Raw genomic sequence first — 21831 nt, forward strand, 5'->3', positions numbered from 1 at the left:
TTCAGAACTCAGCTGGGATGTGGTCCAGTTCCTGGAGATATGACATCTTGAGTATCAACTTCTGCTTTCTTTTTTTCCAGACTAGACTGAAAGCTTTTCTGAGAAATACCTCTCTTTTCTGAAGGAGGAGTCTGCCAAACATCATACCTTGCCACTTTTACTGGAACAACAAAACATGCTTCCTTTGGTTTTTGCAATTGTCATAAAAGCACGTGGGACAACAGAGTCACAAACTAAACTAGTAATTAGAAGCTAAGTATTTCATATATATATTATATATTTAAACAGAGAAGGTACTGTTGCAGGTGTTGTGTAAAAGGGAAACCACAGTGGAATGTGTGAGTACCATTTGGGCTATAACTCTGAAGTACTACGTGATGAGATGAAGCTAGAGCATTAGCTATACATGTCAATGGTGTTGCTTTGATTGCTTTGTGTCATCATCATCCTAAAATTACATGAGAAATGGCATTTGGGGAGTGAGTGGTGTTAATGTATTTTGCAGTGTGATTGATTTAGCAGAATGCACTGCAATCCAGCCTGCCTCGCATCAGCAGAAACTGAAACCGGAGAAGGGCATTTTATTTCCGCCATACAAAAGCGGTGATTTCCAAGGCTTCCTGAGTCCCTGCACCTTGATTTTGAAACATTCTGTTGATTTGACTGTGGGCTGTGATTTACAATAGCAAGATAGATATGTCTTGTAACAGTAAAATCATTAAGGGATAATTTTGCTTCCTGCTGAAGCCTTTGACAAATGTCCTCTTGGCGCTAGTGGGAGCATTAGTGAAGCGTATACCTCTAATTTGAAGCGTTTAAATTATGAACATAGGCCTGTCTGAGTACTCTTTAAACTAAAGAACTTTCAACAATGAATACTTATTTGTGTTTCTACCTCTATTGTCACCAGCTCTGTGGGTGGGAGAATATTACAACCTGTCTCCAGTAACCAAGACCTGCCTCAAACACCTTTCTTTTGGCCCTCAGAGCACAGGCTTGCTGCAGTCAAGGCTGCTAGCTGGAGTCAGGTGAGGGATCTGGTACTTCAATATTTACAACTGGAAGTCAGTATTGCAGAAGAAAGTAGTTGTGGATTTTTCTTCTGAGAGAAGAACAGAGTTTTCAGAGAGAGGAGGCTGTTGCAGACGCTGTCTGGTTGAGTCAAAATCTGGCTAGCTGCTCAGGCTTGCTGATGTACCCATTCCTTGTTCTTAATCCTGTGATAGGCAATGAATCATTAATGAGCTCAGAGGAGAGCTGTAGCCTCCATAAACAAAAATAGCACTTCTGCCCTCATTTTTATATCAGCATGGAAAATATCTTCACCTTTCTTTGTCCTCCTGTTTGCCCATGTTTTCCTTTCTTTCTTGCAGTCCAGTTTCCTTATTCTGGTTTCATCCCCCCAAGTTTCAGTAAAAAGTCACTATGTCATAGCATCCTAACAGTGCAGTGGCCCTTAATTCATCTTGTTTGTTGCCCAAGCTGTGTGCAATCGCATAGAGGCACTTCAGCTGGGCTGGCCATGCACCTCTTAAGTGAATCCCCCTTGATTCCCTTGGGGTGTCCCAATGCTTCGTCCTTGTCTTGCTTCAGGGCAACAAGGAGAGAGCCCTTGCTAGCACTGCATCCCTCTGCCTCTGGTGAGCTGCCCTGATGTTTGTCACAAGCAAGCGTGAAATTAATGACCCCCTCCCCCTTCGAATCTAGTTGAAAGCTCTAATGGCTCCCATCTTTGTTGTCTAGGACACTGGCTTTAAAAAAAAATCATTAAAAATGTTTATCTTGACACCAAAAGTGGACTCTGTGGTATGGGCAGAATGTATTTTCTTTCCAGATTTTCAGAACCTAACATGGGACAAAGGTTAGAAATATACTGGTTCTGAGTATGTTGTACCTTATGGCTTATTGTTTAGCATGGAATTTCTTTGAGTCACTCCTGGGGCTTCCAGTCTGCTCCAGGGCTCAACTGCCTCAGGAGTGGCGTGTCCCAGCTTCTTGTCTGTCAGCAGAGACATCTGTAATTAATTCTGGCCTTTTTGTCCCCTTTCTTCTGGAGACCTTATTGCAGCCTTCCAGTACTTAAAGGGGACCTATAAGATGGAGAGAGACTTTTTAGCAAAGCCTGCAGTGACAGGACAAGAGGTGATTCTTTTTTTTAAACTAAAAGAGGAGATATTTAAGTTAGATGGAAGAAAGACATTTTTTACAGTGCAGGTAGTGAAACACTGGAGCATGAAGCCCAGAGAGATGGTAAATGTCCCATCCCTGGAAATATTCAGGTCATGTTGAATGGGATCCTGAGCAACTTGTTTTAGTTGAAGAAGGCACTTGTGCTCTGCAGGAGGGTTGGACTACATGGCCTTTAAAGGTCCCTTCAAACCCAGAATGTTCTATGATTCCATGATTATGAATCTTTCTTTTAAACATCTTTAAAAACAGTGGATATGGTCCCTGACCATAAAAAGGGATTGAAATACTTCAGTTGTCTTTTTGTTTAGCTGGTAAGAATAAAATCCCTAGATGAAGTAGTAAACATCATTGCCTAGATACAAATCCAAAGCAAGCTGAAAAAACTGCCAGCAACACAATCAAACAAACATGTATATTTCCTTAATGTACTGTCAGTACTTTGTGTTAAACTGTTAGAAAGCTGTGTCCTCTGGATGGCAGGCTCAATAAGATGTGAGACCACATAGAAACTAAAGATGAGCAGAAACCAGTTTGTTTTTGGATTGTCCCTTTGCTCTGAGAGAAATGCCTCCTTGTTTCTTTTTGGCTATGATAACTAACCTTAAGTCTCCACAGAGAACTGTATGATGATGAGCTGTGGCATCTGGGAGCTCAACAATTTTGCCCTCTTGATCTGCCTTACAAGAAATGAGACTCCAGTTTTCAAGGAAGAAGAAAAGAGTGAAAAAGGCCAGTCTCTCAGGGAATACTGTCAGGGTATTAGAGTAACAAACAATGCCTCTAGCCTTTCACTGATGACACAAACTGGTTCATCCACATCTAAAAGGTTGTGAATGAGAAAAACAGAGCTTGCATTTTGTATATCTTTATTGAGCTAAACCTGTATTCTGGGTGTTGTGGCTATTTAAATGATTCAGAGGTCATTATAAAGGCTCATGAGATTTGCTTTACTTACTGCTTTTGGTAAACAAAATGGTTATGGTTTGAAACTGTTTGGGGCCACACTCTGAACTGTACATCTAAGAAGAAGGAGAAGTGTAAAGGCAGGCTGGCTTCTGGATTCTGCATGCCTCTAGCTAGACAAGGGAGATGAAGTGTGATTCTCATTTTAAATTGGCTCACTTTTGGAAAAACTTTTAAATTGTCAGTACTTTTGTTTCAGGTGAATTGGTATGAGACAGAACTCATTTTTCTAAATACACTTGCAGACATTTAGTTCAGAGCAGAGCTGGGTCTGGGCTGGAATGCTCCACCACCTGCCCTATTCGTTTTGCCCCATTGTAGATTGACTTGGCCAAAGCTCTGGTTTCCAATCTGGCATTACTGGGGCTGTGAGCCAGACAGAAGGAGAGGGTTATCGTCTGTTTGATGTTTTTCCTCTGGAACATCTGTTAACAATCTACCTTTATTTAAAAGTAAAGCCAATTTAAGACCACATCTCTGTGGAAAAGGCAACTTTAGGGGGAAAAACTAGATAGGCTTATTCCTCTGTTCTGTCTAGTCTGAAAACTGTTTGAAATAAGAATTTGCATCACTCAGAGATAATCAGCATTGTAAATTGAAGTGGCAGAAGTAGAGAGGGTACTAGCTATTTGCCTCAGGAGTTAATAGATGGGTTAGTAGCATGGATACAGCCTAGGGGTAAGGGTATTCTAGGATTCTAGAATACTGACACTTCTAAAACAAAGCACAATATGTATTGTTTGGATTGAGAATACATAAAATCGGAGAAATAGGAGTTTCAAGATGGTCCTAAGATAACTCCAGCTATCTCATCTCTTGAAAATACTTCCCAAGACATTTTCAAGACTTTTGATGAAAGAAACATTGCAACTGCCTTGGAAATTTATTCCAGCATTTAATTTTTTCTACAGCCACAGTTTTTCTTATTTCTTGCAGCGCTTCAAGCCTATTTGAGCTCATCCTTTCTGCCACAGATAAGTGGGGTCCCCTTTACAATAACTTATATTTTGAAGAATATGGTTATGTCCTCTGGGTTTCTCTTATGCAGTTTAAACAATCTCAATTCTTTTATTTATAGGTAGTGCTTTTAAGACCAATAATAATTTTTGCTTGTCTCTCTGGGAGCATCTTTAGCTGGTCTGTCTCATGAAGCAATTTCCAAAATCTCATCCACTACTCCCAGCTGAGGAATTATTAATATCTCACTTTAAAATTTTCTTCATAGGTCTTAAAGCAAATGCCCAATCGTACAGGAGACTCACTTGGTTATTAATAGATTGATTTCATGTAAATCTCATTCAGTGGCTGGAGAACTTATATTCTCACTTCTTAAATGTGAACTGTCATTAGCTATTGCTCCACATATCTTGTGATCCTTTGTGAACTCTTTTTGGGAATGCAAGTTCAGTCTTCAGGTTTCAGTGATTGTAACATGATCACAGTATCACCGAGGTTGGAAGAGACCTTGAGGATCATTGAGTCCAACCTGTCACCACAGACCTCATGACGAGACCATGGCACCAAGTGCCACGTCCAATCCCCTCTTGAACACCTCCAGGGATGGTGACTCCACCTCCCTGGGCAGCACATTCCAATGACTAATGACTTGCTCGGTGAAGAACTTTCTCCTCACCTCCAGCCTAAACTTCCCCTGGTGCATCTTGAGACTGTGTCCTCTTGTTCTGGTGCTGGTTGCCTGGGAGAAGAGACCAACCCCTTCCTGGTTACAACCACCTTTCAGGTAGTTGTAGAGGGCAATGAGGTCACCCCTGAGCCTCCTCTTCTCCAGGCTAAACAATCCCAGCTCCCTCAGCCTCTCCTCATAGGGTCTGTGTTCAAGGCCTCTCCCCAGCCTTGTTGCCCTTCTCTGGACACGTTCAAGTGTTTCAATGTCCTTCTTAAACTGAGGGGCCCAGAACTGGACCCAGTACTCAAGGCGCAGCCTAACCAATGCAGAGTACAGGGGCACAATGACTTCCCTGCTCCTGCTGGCCACACTATTCCTAATGCAGGCCAGGATGCCATTGGCCTTCTTGGCCACCTGGGCACACTGCTGGCTCATATTCAGGCAGCTGTCGATCAGCACCCCCAGGTGATGTGGCATAATGATGTGGCATGATGTGGCATTAAAAAACCAGACAGCAACTTTGTAGACATGTTGGTCACTTTTTTATTTTTACCTAACACTATTCTATGATATAAGCAATGCAGCCATTTCCAACAATTCTTTTCTATATACTTGTTTACTTTCCTGTACTTTTTTTTCAGGCCTTGCCAAATCTTCTTATGTCCAAAGAAAGCACTCCTGTTCTTGTCATTTTCTTTGTGTTTGTGTTTGAAGAGGGCTTTTATTATTTTAAGTTTCCTTCTTTGAGCCCACTAGTTAGGCACTCTTTGAAACCTGGCTTACCACTGCTGTGGAAGTATCTCCAGTTGTAACCAAAGCATAGATTAGCATTAATGTGTATCGTGTAATACGGGATGGAAAAGTTTACGTGTTCCTCCTTGTTGAATATGATCACAGAATCACAAGATCTCAGCATGGTGGGCGTTGGGAGGGGCCTCTGGGGATCATCTAATTCAACCCCCCTGATAAAACAGGTTTACCTAGAGCAGCCTTCTCTGTTCAGGTGAGTTTTGAATCTCCCTTGAGAAGGAGGCTCCACCACCACCTCCCTAGGCAGCCTTTTCCAGTGTGGGAGGAGTATCTCTTTCAGTGATTCATACTGGGATTCTGGTGTTAGCCACAAATACAGTCATCATACTTTGTATTGTGGTTTTTATATTTGAATTTATTTATATTTAATCTTCTGCTGTCTCTGCTCCAGCACTCTCTTGAAATGAATAGGTGATCATTATTAGCTTTCTCAATTATTAATTAGGTCTTATAGACTGGATAGCTGTGGTTTTCAATTATTAAAAACCCCAATTTTTTTCTTGACTTCTGGGACAACACTTGTAAGGGAGATGTTACCCAGGCAGTACACTGAAGTGTAAGGCTGGGTGCATTCAGTTTTTAATAACCTTCTAATTTGGAGTGGGTTCTCGGTCTCTCATTGGATAGAGCTCATAATGAACAGCTCTGCCTGTATCAGTGGTGGAGGACCAGAGTACTTCTCTGATTCTAAGCTAAACTTTCAAATCTCTGCAGGTCAAGATACAAATGAATACACAAGGGGCGATGGCTGTGACTGAGGTGGAGATGGGCAGGATTCCCTGCCATGCACCATCTTGTGTATTTATTCCATCTGTTAACATTGTAGTGCAGTTCCACACACACTTGGCAGGAATTGCTTTTTAGAGATAGAAAGAGTGGACAGTGCTCTGTAGAACTCAAAACTCTGCATAGATGTCATACCCTGGTTGTATCATAGAATGGTTTGAATTGAAGGAAACCTTAAAGATCATCTAGTTTCAACCCCCTTGCCATGGACAGGGACACCATCCTCAAAACTTTTTCCTAATGTCTAATCTAAATCTACCCTGCTGTAGTTTAAAATCATTGTCCCTTGTCCTATCACTGCAGTCCCCCTCCAGCTTACTTGTAGGCCCTCTTCAAGTACTGGCAAGCCACTATAAGGTCTGCCTGGACTCTTTTTTTCTCCATGCTAACAGACCCAACTCAGCATCTCCTAGTAGGAAAGGCACTCCAGCTCCCTGATCATCTTCATGGCCTTCCTCTGGACCTTCTACAACAGACCCATGTCCTTCTTGTGCTGGGGCCTCCAGAGCTGGAAGCAGTACTCCAGGTGGGATCTCACAAGAGCTGTCAGAATCATCTCCCTTGACCTGCTGGCCACCCATCTTTTGGTGCAGCCCAGGACATGGTTAGCTTTTGGGGCTGAGGCCCATGATATTTTATTTTCACTGCTAGGCTGGCATTTCCAAATAAGGCAAGAAAAATTATTTCTGTAATAATTAGTTCTGTAGATCCACTGTAATTTTTCTAAGTTGTTGTCTGCTGTTTTTCTCACAGGGCAGACATTCTGTTTCCCAAACATCTCCACTTTTTACAAAACATGCAGGTCATCTTACTTCTGTGTCTGAATTTGTGTCTTCAGGCAGCTTTATAGAATCCCAGAGTGGTGGGTATAATAAGGGACCCCCAGGGATCACCTCACCCAACCACCCTACTACAGCTGGTCCTCCTAGATCAGTAGAGATGGGAACCTTTTGATAGACCCTATATATTTGTTATTTATCTCTTGTAGTGTATAGCCTCACTAGAAGCTTTGCTATCATAGAATACCATGTTGGAAGTGACCTCAAGTATCGTCTGATCCAACCTATCTCAGAAAAAAATGTGGTCAAGATAAGATGGCCCAGCATGCTGTCTGGATGAATCCTAAGTGCCCATCAATGGGGACTCTACCACTTTTCTGCCTTATGTGTCTTCTAGTGTTCATTACAGTGGGATGTATAAAGAACTTGAAGCTCCTATTTGGAAAGAGAATCAGAGGAGGGCAGCTGACAACTCCTTGCCACCTCCCGATGTGCTGATACAAAAACCAAAGGACCTGTCAGGCTGCCTTGCTCCTTTGTCCTGCTTGGAGTGGATGACAATGAAAACAAATGCTCACGTCAAACATCATGCTAAGTTCCTTACGTATGACAATACAGATTTCCCCTTAGTTCAGGGTTTGTGCTGCACATTGTGAATTGGATGGTTATTTTTATGAAGTGCTTAGATATGTATTGCTCAGTTCCTGTGATATCATTAGACATTTCTGTGACTATCATTTTCACTGTTCCTCTTATTCAGAAAGGTGTTTACCTGTCATTGGGCTTTAGCTTACTAGTCTTGCAAATTTTGACTTATTGAGGTTCATGTTGCCACAGAAACACTTCTACTCTCACAATTATTATACATTTTCTTTGGGGCACTGGACTCTTCTGTATGTTTCATCACGCATCCTCTGTCATTTTAGAAATGAATTTCAGAGCTAGGTGCAGGACCCTACTGTGCACAATTATTACACCAATATAAAACCTGAACATCATAAAGTAATTTCCAAATCTAAGCAGTTATTGGTACTATTGCAAGAAAATCACAAAGAAAGTCCTCTTTTTTTGCTTCAAACTGGGTCATTTACCTGACATTTAAAATATTTGCTTTAGTATTTCTTTGTACCTCATTAGAGAGTTAAATAATCCATGAGACAGTGTGTATTAACAATCAATTATAAATATTCCAATATTGTGTTTAAAAAGCCTCACAAATCTACCTTGAACCCTAAGTTAGTACCTCATATGTTGGTTAACAACCAAATTAATGGATTATTCATCTCATGAAGTCTTGCAGTCTAATTAAAGGTAAAAATCAGGACAACCAGAGTTGTCTTTTGTAGAGTAGAAGTCCTCTTTTATGTGCTGTGGAGTTGTCAGCACTATTATAAGGACTAATTAGACATTTTACAACATCCTGGTACCAGGGAGGAAGTGGCATTCTACATAGTTTAAAGATTAAGTATCTTTAGCATATTAGGTGTGGATTTAAGGATGCCTTCAGTGCTTGCCTGCTGTTGCAGGAGGAAGTACTTTATTGTCTCGTAAGAAGAAATGGGGCTTTTTGAGGAATTAAATGCTGGTCTGTAATGGCAAGCCCCCACTTATAAAAGCTACTGAAAAATACCAAGCAAATTGTTGTCAATGTAGCAAAATCCATTTGTTCATGTCCACTTAAAGATCTCAGCCACAGAGATCGCTGTGTGTAGATGACATTTCATATCAGTTTACTGTCTGAAAATCAAGATTTTCTATTGTTCATCTCAGCATCATACACTCAGGTAACTCTTCTTTGGTTTCCTTAATGAATGTAATTAGCAGAAGGACTGATTCAATACGACATGCCTTTCCCCAATAAAATTAGATTATCCCACTCATGCACAGGTTATACTACATTTCATTTAACATCCCATGATTTACAAACTAGGCATGTGCTTAGATAGTATCATAGGAAAGGTGGAGACCAACCTGTTCTCATATTTTACTTTTAAATGCTTCCATTGTTGTCACTCAGAGCTTGCTGATGATCATAATCTTACCTACTGAATCAGGTTTTTCTCCTGTATTTTGTCTGGTTTCATGTACCTTCATATCTGGAGTGTGAAAGTCCTTGAGGTAGCTGATTGATTAAAAAGCTGTATCAGCACTGCCATTCTGTGATGGGGCCAGGCACTTTCAGTCGTGTCCCATGACGGGACAAGGCACAACAGGCACAAAATGGAACCCAAGACATTCCATCTGAAAACATTCTTTCTGTGAGGGTGCTGGAGTACAGAAACAGACAGCTCAGAGAGGCTGTGGAGTCTCCTTCTCTGGAGAGATTGCAAAACCACCTGGATGTTTTATTCCTGGACAACCCATTCTGGGTGACCTTCCTTTAAGAGGGGGCATTGGACTAGATGATCTCCACAGATCCCTTCTAACCCCTAATATTCTTTGATTCTTTGATTTGATTTTTTTTCTTATGAATGCATTACATGCCCAATTAAAAAGAGAAAAAAAAAAAACAACAAAGAAACAAACAAAAGCCACCACCATTAATGAATCAAACAAAAAAGCATACACTCACTTTCTCTTTATCTTTAATGGAACACAAATTGTGACAAAATTTGTGTTAACCATAGTACCTGTTGTGCTTGTGAAAAAACAACATTGCCTTCTTGAGCAAAACTTGTAGTTAGATCATAGATTTATCTGAAGCTTTTGGCATTTATTAGTAGCACCTTAGATGAGGCGGTGTGAAGACATTAATCAGTGTCAGCTCTAAAGATTCCTGTAAAAAAAAACCAACAAACTAGTTGTGAATGTGTTGCAAAAATGTCCTGTGATTAGCTGTATAAACTGAGAAAGTTCTGACTTGTGCGAGAGCGATGAATGTTAACTAGACTAACAACTGTTTAAAGCAAAAATCCAACACCCAAACATAATGGGCACTTTGGAAGCTCAATTTTCCACGTGGTGTTTAGGGATTTAACCACGCAGAGCACATTAGTGTTAATGGGAAATTGTCCAGTCAAAGCTTTGCACATTACACAGCAAGTGTACTCCATGGTGTTTAAAGCTGGCCCATTAACGCTCATTATGCAACTGCACACGAGGAGGGCAGATGAAGAAATATGGTACCTGAACATCTATCACCCAGCAGTGTAGGTACCCATTCACCCCCACAGTGGGTTTTGGGGTTTTTTGTTTGTTTTTATTTCATAGAATCACAGAATGGTGGGGTTTGGCAGGGACTTCTGGAGATCACCCAGTCTAACCCCCTGCTGAAGCAGGGTCACTCAGAGCAGTTTGCACAGGATCACAATGTCCAGGTGGGGTTGAAATCTCTCCAGAAAAGGAGAATCCATAAACTCCCTGGGCTGCCTGGTTCAGCGCTCCAGCACCCTCACAGCAACTTTGTCACGCTCAGAAGGAATGTTCTGTATTCTAGTTTGTGCCCATTGCTCCTTGTCCTCGCACTGAGCATGACTGGAGATTGGCCCTTTCCTCCTAACACCCTGTCGTTTAGATATTGACAAGATCCCCTTAGTCATGTCTTCTACAGGCTAAACACACCCATGGCTCTCAGTCTGTCCTTCTAAGAGAGGTTCTCTAGTCCCCTCATCATCTTTGTAGCTTCTACTTGACTGTCTTTAGTAGTTTCTTATCTCTCTTGAACTGTGGAGCTCAGAACTGGACACAGCACTCCAGATATGGCCTCACTAGGGCAGAGTAGAGGAGGAGCAGAACTTCCCTTGACCGGCTGGTCACACTCTTCTTAATGCACTCCAGGATACCCTTGGCATTTCAAAAATGGATTTATTTATTTACAGAACTTCTGCAATAAAACTGTATGAAGATCATCTTCACTATGAAAAGGTATTTTCCCAGATGGAAAAATAGCTGGGTTTCCTGGGGTTCTAGCTGAGTTGCTGTTGGCATAGAACCTCTGGAGGGGTTATAAATACAGTAAGATATATTTTTTTTTTCTTTTCTTTTCAAATAATTTTCATGCCAACACCAGCTATCCTTGTGCTGATTCTGGATGTGGTTCAGCTCCAGCAGAATGCAGAGATGAGTGAGGGTAATGTAACAATGAAATCTGTACATAAATATGCCGATAACTTTTTTTTTAGTTGGAAAATGCTGATATAGTGAAACTGGACTTGTGCTGGGAAGATATAAGCTTAGGCAAAATTTTCACCACCTCACTACTCCATTTTTAAGTCATTAATCTTTCACAGACAGCAGTATCTAGGTTAAGGTTCCGGACTTTTATTTATAAAGGAAGTGTCTCAATAGGAAAATTTGGAAGTTGGGCACCTCAACATAATTGTTATCCTGACAATCACAGTATCACAGTATCACAGTATCACTTAGGTTGGAAAGGACCTCGAGGATCATCGAGTCCAACCTATCAACACAGACCCCATGACTAGACCATGGCACCAAGTGCCACGTCCAATCTCCCCTTGAACGCCTCCAGGGTCGATGACTCAACCACCTCCCTGGGCAACCGGTTCCAATGCCGAATGACTCGCTCAGTGAAGAACTTCCTCCTCACCTCGAGTCTGAACCTCCCCTGGCGCAGCTTGAGACTGTGTCCCCTTGTTCTGGAGGGAAGCTGGAATGTGGGCAAGTGGATAAAAGTAGGAACCTAAAGCTACAATGTCACACCCTTACTGGATGTCCTAGCTGTCTAGCTACATGTAGAAGAGGACTTCATGATGTCTGTGAAGAATGGGAAAGATCTTTGTGTTTTGTTCCAGCTGAGTGCTAACATTTTCGAAATGTTAGACTTACTCATGATAAGAAAACCCCACGATGAGAAAGTTGGGAATCAAGAACTGAGAGCAGGCCTGAAGAATAAAGGTGTGACATACATCAGTGGTTTTCAGAAGCTCTTGATTGCATCTCCATCTGGGATTTGTAATTTTGTTCAAGTTTCTCTGCTTCATTTTGTTTTGATGTGGTGGAACTTGCATTTTTAGGAGAAAAAAATAAATGAGGTAGAGTAGAATGTGTTTGCCATGGAGTGACTTGGTAGAGAAGGATAATTGTAGTTATTTCTTCTTTTCTTGTCACTGAAATGGATGAAATATTTAGCTACAATCCAAATCTACTTGGGTTAATATCCCTCCCTTGGAGAGCTGTGATCATTGGAACACAATTTCCCATGGTTTCTTCTACCCTTCTGAGAACTCTAGCAAGGCAAACTGAGCTCAGGTTAATCCCCTGTTCTTTGGGGAGCCAATGCAGGATTTTGTATCTTTAATGATAATACAGTCGTGTGATAAAAATTCCTTTTTATTTTGGCAGCTCACAACAGGCAGTTTCTTTTTACTAGCACAGAGTGTGTGCTCTGAAGTAAATGTTGCCTTGTAGTTTTTCACAACTGAAACCTCTCAAAATTGGCACACAGATTAATAACACATGCTCAAGGAGCCTATTAGTTATTTCCACAATTAGTGGAAAAATGCCACAGCTCATGCTAAGGAGTTATTAGGGGCATTTCTGTAGGAATGCAATCAATTCTTTGCTCTGTATGCTTAGGCAAAGCTAGCAGAGCTAACTTTAAAAGTCTTTCTAAGGATCCTTTAGAGAAAAGTAAAACTATATTTGAAAGACTTACCACAAAAATGCTGTTGATCCACTAATGTGGTTGAGGCTCAGGTCTATGGTATTTGATTTTGCCTCTTTATAATGCTTTTCAAAAGGATTTTGGAAGTTATGTACATGAGTTTCCTTTAAGTTGCTGAAGTGGCTCATGATGATATTTTAATCTTTCTGCTTCTTTATGTGTGATGTGTGCAGGGATAAACCATTCCTGTTGAACAAACATATACTTAATGCTCTTCTCTGCACCTATTCTTACTACACACCACACCATCACCCTCTGTCCCCACCCCCCGCAAAACTGTGACTACTCTGTTTAATTTCAGGTTCTTTAATGTCCATGCAATCCACGTCCGTGTTCTGGCTACTATTTTCATGTGTCCAGCCTGGGATCTGTTCACCTTCAGTCAAAGTAGCCTCTGTTTAATGCAGGTCCCTGTTTGAACAACAGAGATTTCTGTATGCCAATAGTGGCTTAGTGTCACTTGTCATGCAGCCTTTTTACTTTACTTGTCGCCCATCACCTTAACTCTGCTCCTCCTGCATGTCAAATAAAATTGTAAGATCCTTGTGGCCACTGCTCTCACCTTGATGTTACATCCTTTGCTTTTTTAAATGCCTCCTCCAAATCCTCCTCCACTTCCTTCTGTTTAGTGTAATTTTAAAAATTGATTTTCTTACCTGACTCAGGATCCCCTGCTGCTGTCTTTAGGGACCTCTGACAAAGGAGTCAGCTACTGACTGGGGTCTCCATGTGAATGCAGTGTAGGCCAGGAGGTGCAGAGCTACTGAAAAAAAAGGGAAGCTTTGGTGCAAGATCCTAAGAGGTCCCTCCTACTATTCCTCCTCCAGGGCACCTATGCAGCATCCCATTGCCAAGAATGGGTACCTTCTCCTTTGACAGAAAAGGTACGCAACAATAGGTATGAGCCTATTTCTTCTCAAGAGCTGCACACCTTACCCTTGTTCCATTGCACTCAGGACTACAGTGCGTGGCTGAAAGAAGAACTGAATGCTTGTAGCTGGAGACAGGGTGACAAGCTTGCCACAGCTCAGTCAGTTCTAGGTGGGCAGACTACATTTCCAGGACACTGGAAGCCATTCAAAACCGTAAAGATGGTATAAACTGCAAGTTGACAAGACAACTACAAGCACTGATCTCTGATTAAAAGAACCTAAACCTCTAAGCAGGGAGGCTTCCTGAATTAAGATAAGTGTGGCAGTTAGTCACTGCTTATCCACATGATCTTGATGCATCAGCTCTTTGTCTTAACCACAGGCAGCTTGTGGGAGAATTACTTTTCCATCTGTACTCTGTTACTGTCAATTCAAATGTAACATTGAACTGTTATCGCAATTGCAGCCTTCATCCTGTGCTGGAGGTCCCATGGACTTTAGGAGCTGCTTTCTTTGACCCTTGTACTGAATGCTCTGAACTCTGGTGGTACACAATGGATTAACTGTACTCGGGAGTGGAATGCTCTGCATTTACACCAGGGTAGGGGTGTGGGTCTTTGGTGTGTGTGCCTGCGCTGCTCTAAGAACAGAATGGCAGCCCTGCTTAAACAGATGGATAACTGAAATAACTGTGCAGGGAAATTCCTCCCCTAACCCCATGTAAGCACTCAGTTTCTTTGTTTAAATAATACATATTTCACATTTCAATTGTCAAAACCAGGCAATTGAAAAGGGCTGTATTTCTTCCAGATTTGTGTTTTTACCTGCTGGTGGTTTTCAATTGTCCACAGCCACAGCACAACTTCTTATTACCTCTACAGCTCTGGCTTACAATTCTTTTTAATATTTTTCTTTTTTTCTTCTTAAACTATTAATTTGACAGCCCTTTGGAATACTATTTGAAAATATCCAGACATTTCAAATAAAATATTTTCAATCATAACTGCAATGGGGATACTTGGCACAATGTATCCTGCTTTTAGAAGACAAATTTGCGTTTTCACAGGAGCAGCTAGTATGACAGAATAATTAAGGTGCAACAGAATTTTGGGTGAAATCCAATTGCTACAGTGAAGGTACTATTAGTAATGTGCTTAAATCAATACCATTTATCTTTCAACTTTCTAACCACAACTGGTTTACAGACCTTGAGAAGAAATGGTGGCAATTGGTAAGCGGTGTGCAGTCTGCTGGTTTTTGTCTTTGTCTGTCATTGTTAGCTCAGGTAAGAATTCTGCACATTAATTCTTTCTTCATTCAAAGGCTGACAAACCTTTTTATATTCTTAGTTTTTAAACTTGTTACATAACACTTCTTTCTCTCCCCCTGTTCCACTAGCCCTTCAATATGACATCCCAGGTGTTCTCCTTCACTGTGTTCCACCCTTGGATTTTCATTTTCTCCTGAAGATTTCTGCTGCCCACCCAGCACTGCATCAGACCCCTACTATGGAACAAAGCATTCCCAAATCATGGGCCAAGCCTGGTTTTGGTAGAAAGCAAACCTTGAAAATGCAGACTTGTAAAGTGATTTCAGGGATCACAAAGAGGGTAAGTTAAAACCACGGCACTGCTGCCTTGCCATTCCCTGTCACTGGAGCCTGTGGGAGACCTTTCTGAACTGCTTTCTGCACAGGGAAAGGAGAAAAATATTTCAATCTCAATGGCATATGAATTCTTTTTCCTCAAAATAAGATTTGAAAGCCTACTTTAATCATAATATAGCAGCACTGTTAGGAGTTGGGATTATATGTTGATAGAAGTGTTACCTTCTTTTAATGATTGCTCTTAAATACTGTCAGGTGTTATACTCTCATGTCATTTACTTCAGTGGGGTTACTTTGTGCTTATGATAGCATGATACTGCAATTAGTGTCCTTCAGGATTTCTGAGCAAAGACCCAATGAGGATATGTGAAATTCAGTATCTATCCTCTGTTTTCAGGTATACAAACCAGACAGACTTGTAAAGAATAACTCCTGTTTGTGCATCATTTATTTACTCTCTCCTGCACCATGTGTGCTTACATGTGGCCTTCAAAGTCACATTACCTATTGTATCTATTACAGTAGCACCACCAGGTCTCAACTGATATTGTCAATAGTTATATCATCACAGAATGCAAGAAATGGTGGTCCAAAACATGACAATATGAATTGATAAGACATAAAAAGGGAAAGTGAGAAGTTAACCAGCTCAAAGATGTGAAGTATGTCAATGGTATAGCTATGAGAGAACCACAGATAGCTTACTGAAGGCCTGCTAAGTGCTGTACTTTGGAAACCTTGTTCTTTTGTCTGACCTAGGGAGGACATTTGGAGTATCATGTACAGCTCTGGATTGCTTAGTTGAAGAGACACAAGAAATTTCAGTAGAGACTCCAAAGGAGGCTACAAAGATGATAAGATAGGGCTAGAGCATCTCTGTAATGAAGACTGAGAGACTTGGAGGTGTTTGACGTGGAGAAGAGAAGACTGAGAGGGGATCTTCTCAATGCTTATTAATATGTAGAGGATGGGAGCAAGAGGATGGGGCCAGATGCTTTTTGGTGGTGGCCAGCAACAGTAGAAGGAGCAGTGGGCACAAACTGGAACACAGGAAGTTCCATTTGAACATAAGAAAAAACCTATTTCCTGTGAGGATATTGAAGCACTGGACCAGGCTGCTGGGAAAGGTTGTGGAATCTTCTTTTCTGGAGAGATTTTAAACCCACTTGCACAGTGTGATCCTGGGCAACCTGCTCAGAGTGACAATGGTTTAGCAAGGGGATTGGACTAAATGATCTTCAGAGGTCCAACCCACACCATTCTGTGATGCTGTGATTCTCACTTTGAGAAATCTTCACTGTACACTTAAAGCAGTATATCCATCTTCAGTCTACCTCTTTGCTGTGCCAAACCCAATAGTGGGCAAGCACGGCAAAGTGCATGTAAAGAGTGTTACTCATTTCAGCAGTGAAACACAAGCCTTCAGTATTTTGCTTATCTTGAAATTTATATGGAAGGAATGAAAGCCATGAGCAGAACTGGCCAGAATATTCATGGGTTCTTTGTAGTCAGAAAAACACTTATATTACTAAACCAAAACATTGTGCCCTGTGTAATACAGTTATTTAGATTGCACTAGACTCTGCAGTGTATGGGATTTATTTTTCTCCCTTCAAAGCAAATAGAACCTATGGAAAAACAAATTCTTATTCCCCTAAACTCACAAACCATAAACTCCTCCTGCATTGCTGTTGGGTGGGAGTGCTCAGTGTCTGTTACTATACGCCCATTCTTCTCATCCTTTCACATTGCCCTCCATAAATCCTCTTTCAATTTGAAAGGAAGTAAAAGTGGATTTGATCATCTGACTTTTGTAGATGATGTGCCTTGTTCAACCTGTAGCAAAAGAGTGAAGTCTAAGGAGCATTGTTGGTAGATTAAAAAACTTGGGAATTGAACAGAGTGATGGTATCAGAATACTGAAGCAGTTGCCTGAGCATCTACTTTGTCTCCTCAATCACTTATCATTCTAGGAAGATATTTGTAGTTTGTATTAGGTAATGATTTAGCAAGATATGATCTTGGAGTGTAGCAGACTTAAGACCTCCCACCGATGGCCTTATATAGGATTCAGGAAGTTCTCCCAGTCTTTAATGTCCAATATCAGTTTTATCATATTGTTCCAAGTTATTGCCTCTCCTTTCTTGAAGAATGGCCCCTGGGGATTGTAGTTAATGCTGCAGTAAAGATGCTAAAACTTCAGTGCAAAGGAATATTCTTGTGAGCAATTTCACTGGACTGGATCTTTCACTGGATTGGGACAGTCTTTCACTGGACTGGGACTGTCTGCAAACAGCGTGGGATGGTTGCTACTGAAGGTTTGGGTAGTTCATAAAGGCAAATTTAAAGGAAACCTTCTTTGCTACAATCTTTATGGTAATCTGTAGGAAGTAAGAACTCTGGGGATCATGGATGAAATTAAGGTTTTTTTGAAATGCTGTAAACAGAGAGCTGTGTTGGAGTATCTGTTGATTCGTGGCCAACCTGCATAGCTGGTGATGAGAGGATAGTAATTTTCTAGGTGGGATAGATCAGCTCCCACATTATTCTGAAACTTTCAGTGCTAAGGCTGCATTGAACATAAGATGTTCACTTTATCAGCCATGTCAAAGTATATCCTAGGTGGCCAAGAAAGACAGTAACATCTTGGCTTGTAATAATTTGGCCAGTAAGACCCAGGGCAGCGAGATTGTCCTCCTGTACTCATCACTGGTTAAGCCACACCTTGAACATTGTGTTCAGTATTGGTCCCCTTTCCACAAGAAGACCATTGAAGTGCTGGAGCGTATCCAATGAAAGGCACTAAAGCTGATAAAGGGTCTAGAGCAAAAGGAACTGGGGTTGTTTAGCCTGGAGAAAAGGAGGCTTGGAGGACACCTTCTTGCTCTCTACAAATACCTCAAAGGACATTGTAGCAAAGTGGGGGTTGATCTCTTCTGCTAAGTAACAAGCAACAGGACGAGAGGAAATGGGCTTAGGTTTTGCCAGGTGAGGTTTAAGTTGGATATTAGGAAAACTTTCTTCCTCAGAAAAATTGTCAAGCCCTGGAAGTGGCTGCCCAAGGAAGTGGTGAAGTCCCCTCCCCTAGAGGTGTTTAAAAGATGTGAAGTTGTGGTGTTAAGAGACATGGTTTAGTGGTGACCTGATAGTGATGGGCTAATGGTTGGACTTAATGATCTATGAAGTCTCTTCCAAGCAATGGTTCTATGAAAAGCTTTGTTCCTATCCTGTCTTTCAGTCAAAATTCCAAAGCATTACATTCAACCAGTGCACTCTCTCTCTGGAAACCCAGCACCCATTCAGGATGACAGCTGATGCAGCCACTTTGTGTACTGAGAAGCTGACTGAACCTTGTCTTTAAGAGGCAGTGAAATAGTGCCAGCTGTTGGTTTCCTAATTTTAACACTGAGCTCTGTATGTGCCATGATCTCAGATCCTGCAGCCCACCAGGGATCTGGAAGACTCTGGAGTACTTAGTTAAAAACATTTTAATTTCTTGCAAATGCAAGGAGAGATATGAGACAAAGATCTGTTGTTGATCTGTGGCAAATGCAGGAGAGCTTCTGATGTAATCTTGGAAATGCTCATGTGCCCGTGTAATCACCAGAAACATGTTTCGGCCATGACTTTTCCTCCATGGTGCCCACAGGTTGTTTTTGTTTTTCCTCTTGATGCCTGTTGCTATTTGCTTTTTCTCTTGTCTTGGCAGCTAATACTGCCTTCTTATGTCACATGACTTTGTTGTGTTGTATCCTCTCTGTCATGCAACATCTTCATAAGTCACAGATGATTTATTGCTATCACCACAGCAAAGACAGCACTGGTGGTAACACATGGTTTGTGTTAGCTTATGAAGGGCTGTGGGAGAGCTTCTGAAGGATTAATTCTGTAAACAAATATAGTTTCAAGAGAAATAGGATGCCTGACATTCTGATGCTGATACAGCCTTTTTTCTTATAGATATGGTGCTTAGGGTTGTGGTTTGGTTCAGCCAACATTGTCCTTGAAAACAACAGGGTTCCAGACCATGTATGGTGCATTTTACATGCACAGATCCTAGAGCAGTCCTGTTCCATTCCCAGCACCCCAGCTCAATCTCATTGTGCAGCTATGTAACACCAGTGCTGCTTTATAGGGCAGTGCAAAACAGCCGTTGAAGGAGGTGAGCTGACTCAGTTTCAGAGAAAAAAAGCTGATCTGCTCTGACAGCAAAGATGTGTGTTTCGCAATTACTATCTGCAAGCCTCTTTTGTGGAGGAAATAGGAATTGATTTGAAAGAATCCCTGCCATTGTAATGCTATCAAAGCAAAATTGCTTATTATCAATTTGCCATTCATTCTGAAAGTCTTTAAAACCAGCTAGAATTATTTTAATGCAGCACAAACGGTTGTGCTTCCAAAATGCAGACCTTTTAATCTTGTTTCAGTAACTCATCAGCAGGTCTCCTTTAATTTTAATGTGTAGTTCTACATAAGTAGCCTTTGGTTTTTATAGACATATAAATATGCAAAGTGATATACAAGAAAAGTATCCAACAAATATTGGTTTTGTTTATAAAATAAATAAATGCAAATATATACTTGTGGTACCTAACTTTTTGTTCTTCAAGTAAAGTTACAGGGTGGCAGGAGTTGGAAGGGACCTCTGGAGATCATCTAGTCTCATAGTTTCATAGTTTCCTTCAGGGTTGGAAGGGACCACAAGGATCATCTAGTTCCAACCCCCCTGCCATGGGCAGGGACACCCCACACTAGATCAGGCTGGCCAGAGCCTCATCCAGCCTGCTTTTAAACACCTCCAGCGACGAGGCCTCGACCACCTCCCTGGACAACCCATTCCAGGGCTTCACCACTCTCATGGGGAAGAACCTCCTCCTCACATTTAGCCTGAATCTCCCCACCTCCAGCTTCATTCCATTCCCCCTAGTCCTATCACTACCTGATAGCCTGAGAAGTCCTTCCCCAGCCTTCCTGTAGGCCCCCTTCAGATACTGGAAGACCACAATGAGGTCACCTCGGAGCCTTCTCTTCTGCAGACTGAACAGCCCCAACTCCTTCAGTCTGTCCTCATAGGAGAGGTGCTCCAGCCCTCTGATCATCCTCGTGGCCCTTCTCTGGACACGTTCCAGCACCTCCACATCCCTCTTGTAATAGGGGCTCCAGAACTAGACACAGTACTCCAGGTGGGGTCTCACCAGGGCTGAGTAGAGGGGGGGAGGATCACCTCCCTCGACCTGCTAGCCACACTTCTCCTGATGCAGCCCAGGATCTGATTGGCTTTGCGGGCTGCAAGTGCACATTGAGAGCTCATGTTGAGCTTTTTGTCCACCAGCACCCCCAAGTCTCTCTCTTCAGGGCTACTTTCCAGCCAATCACTGTCCTTGCTAAAGCAGGGACACTGGAGCAGTTTGCCCAGGATCATGTCCAGGTGGGCTTGGAAGCTCTTCCAGAGAAGGATGCAACTTCTCTGGGTATCCTTGTCCAATGCTCTGGCACCCTCACATGTTTAGGTGGAACTTCCTGTGATTCAGTTTGTGTCAGTTGCCCCTTGTCTTGTTGCTGGGCACTACTGAAAAGGGTCTGGCCCCATCCTCTTGATCCCCACCCTTTAAATGTTGATAAGCATTGAGAAGATCCACTCTCAGCCTGCACTTTTCTAAGCTAAACAGCCCCAAGTCTCTCAGCCTTTCATTGTGTTATGAAAATGTCATGTAAAGGACCATCTCTGAGATGGAGGAAGTGTAGTCTTTCCATTCACCCAAAGCATCTAGCTCATGATGTTGCCATTTGCAATACGTATCCACCAAACCAAACCAGTCTTCTCTAGGAAGCAGACTGTAGAATCAGCAAGTCAGTGCACAGAAGTCATTGAGCTTCAATGTAGTTGTGATGTAGCAGCCTTGTCATCACCTTTTGTTTAAAGTGCAACTTAAGCAAATTCTTTTCCTTTTCTGTATTACTGGTTTGTTCTAACATTACCTTGATGAACAATAATTTTCTCTTCTTTCCCCCCACCTCCCCATTACACCCCCACCCCCTCAACCCCCCGGTCTCCTCTTGCCATGCTAAAGATGGATTTACAAGGCTCATTGCATTGGCAATGAGGTATAAAATCTTCCATCTCCTACATTCAGTCCAGATGACTATAAGTAAAAATATTTTCATTTTAAAAGAGAAAGGTTGATATTCTCAGCCTTGTTTTTGGCTTTTGTGGACCCCATCCTGTGTTCTACACCTGAGGAAAACTGTAACAGGAGACAGAGACTAATGATGGAACTGCGTGTTCATCTGGGATTTTATTTTATTGGTTTGTGATCTGATGACATAGAATTTCCCTTCTCATGTCCATAACAGTAGTTATTACTTATAAGCAGATTATGTGATTTTATTCCTTTTGTTGTGGTCATTGGTGTTTGGCTTTTTATGTTCATGCTCTGAGTAAACAGAGCAATCTAGCCTTGATTTCAGATATGTTTAACACAGGTAAAGAATGCTGCCACTCATGTACATTAAAGGCTAAGTAAGCTTGTAGATAAATAACTCTGCCTCTCTTTTGAAGATTTTGTTTAGAC

General features: G+C 41.6%; 1 long non-coding RNA gene across 1 annotated transcript in view; it reads left to right on the plus strand.

Moving 5' to 3' along the window:
* Positions 1-847: 847 nt before the first annotated feature.
* LOC137444707 (uncharacterized) overlaps positions 848-21831 on the plus strand; it is a 28359-nt gene continuing 7375 nt past the window's right edge. Inside the window, exons 1-2 of the long non-coding RNA XR_010988219.1 lie at positions 848-1028; positions 15073-15263. This is a non-coding gene — a long non-coding RNA (uncharacterized lncRNA). The remainder of the gene's footprint in view (positions 1029-15072; positions 15264-21831) is intronic.

Source organism: Melanerpes formicivorus, unplaced genomic scaffold (assembly GCF_026170545.1).
Source record: "Melanerpes formicivorus ecotype bairdi unplaced genomic scaffold, bMelFor1.0.p_v2 SCAF_12, whole genome shotgun sequence".
Lineage (NCBI taxonomy): Eukaryota > Metazoa > Chordata > Aves > Piciformes > Picidae > Melanerpes > Melanerpes formicivorus.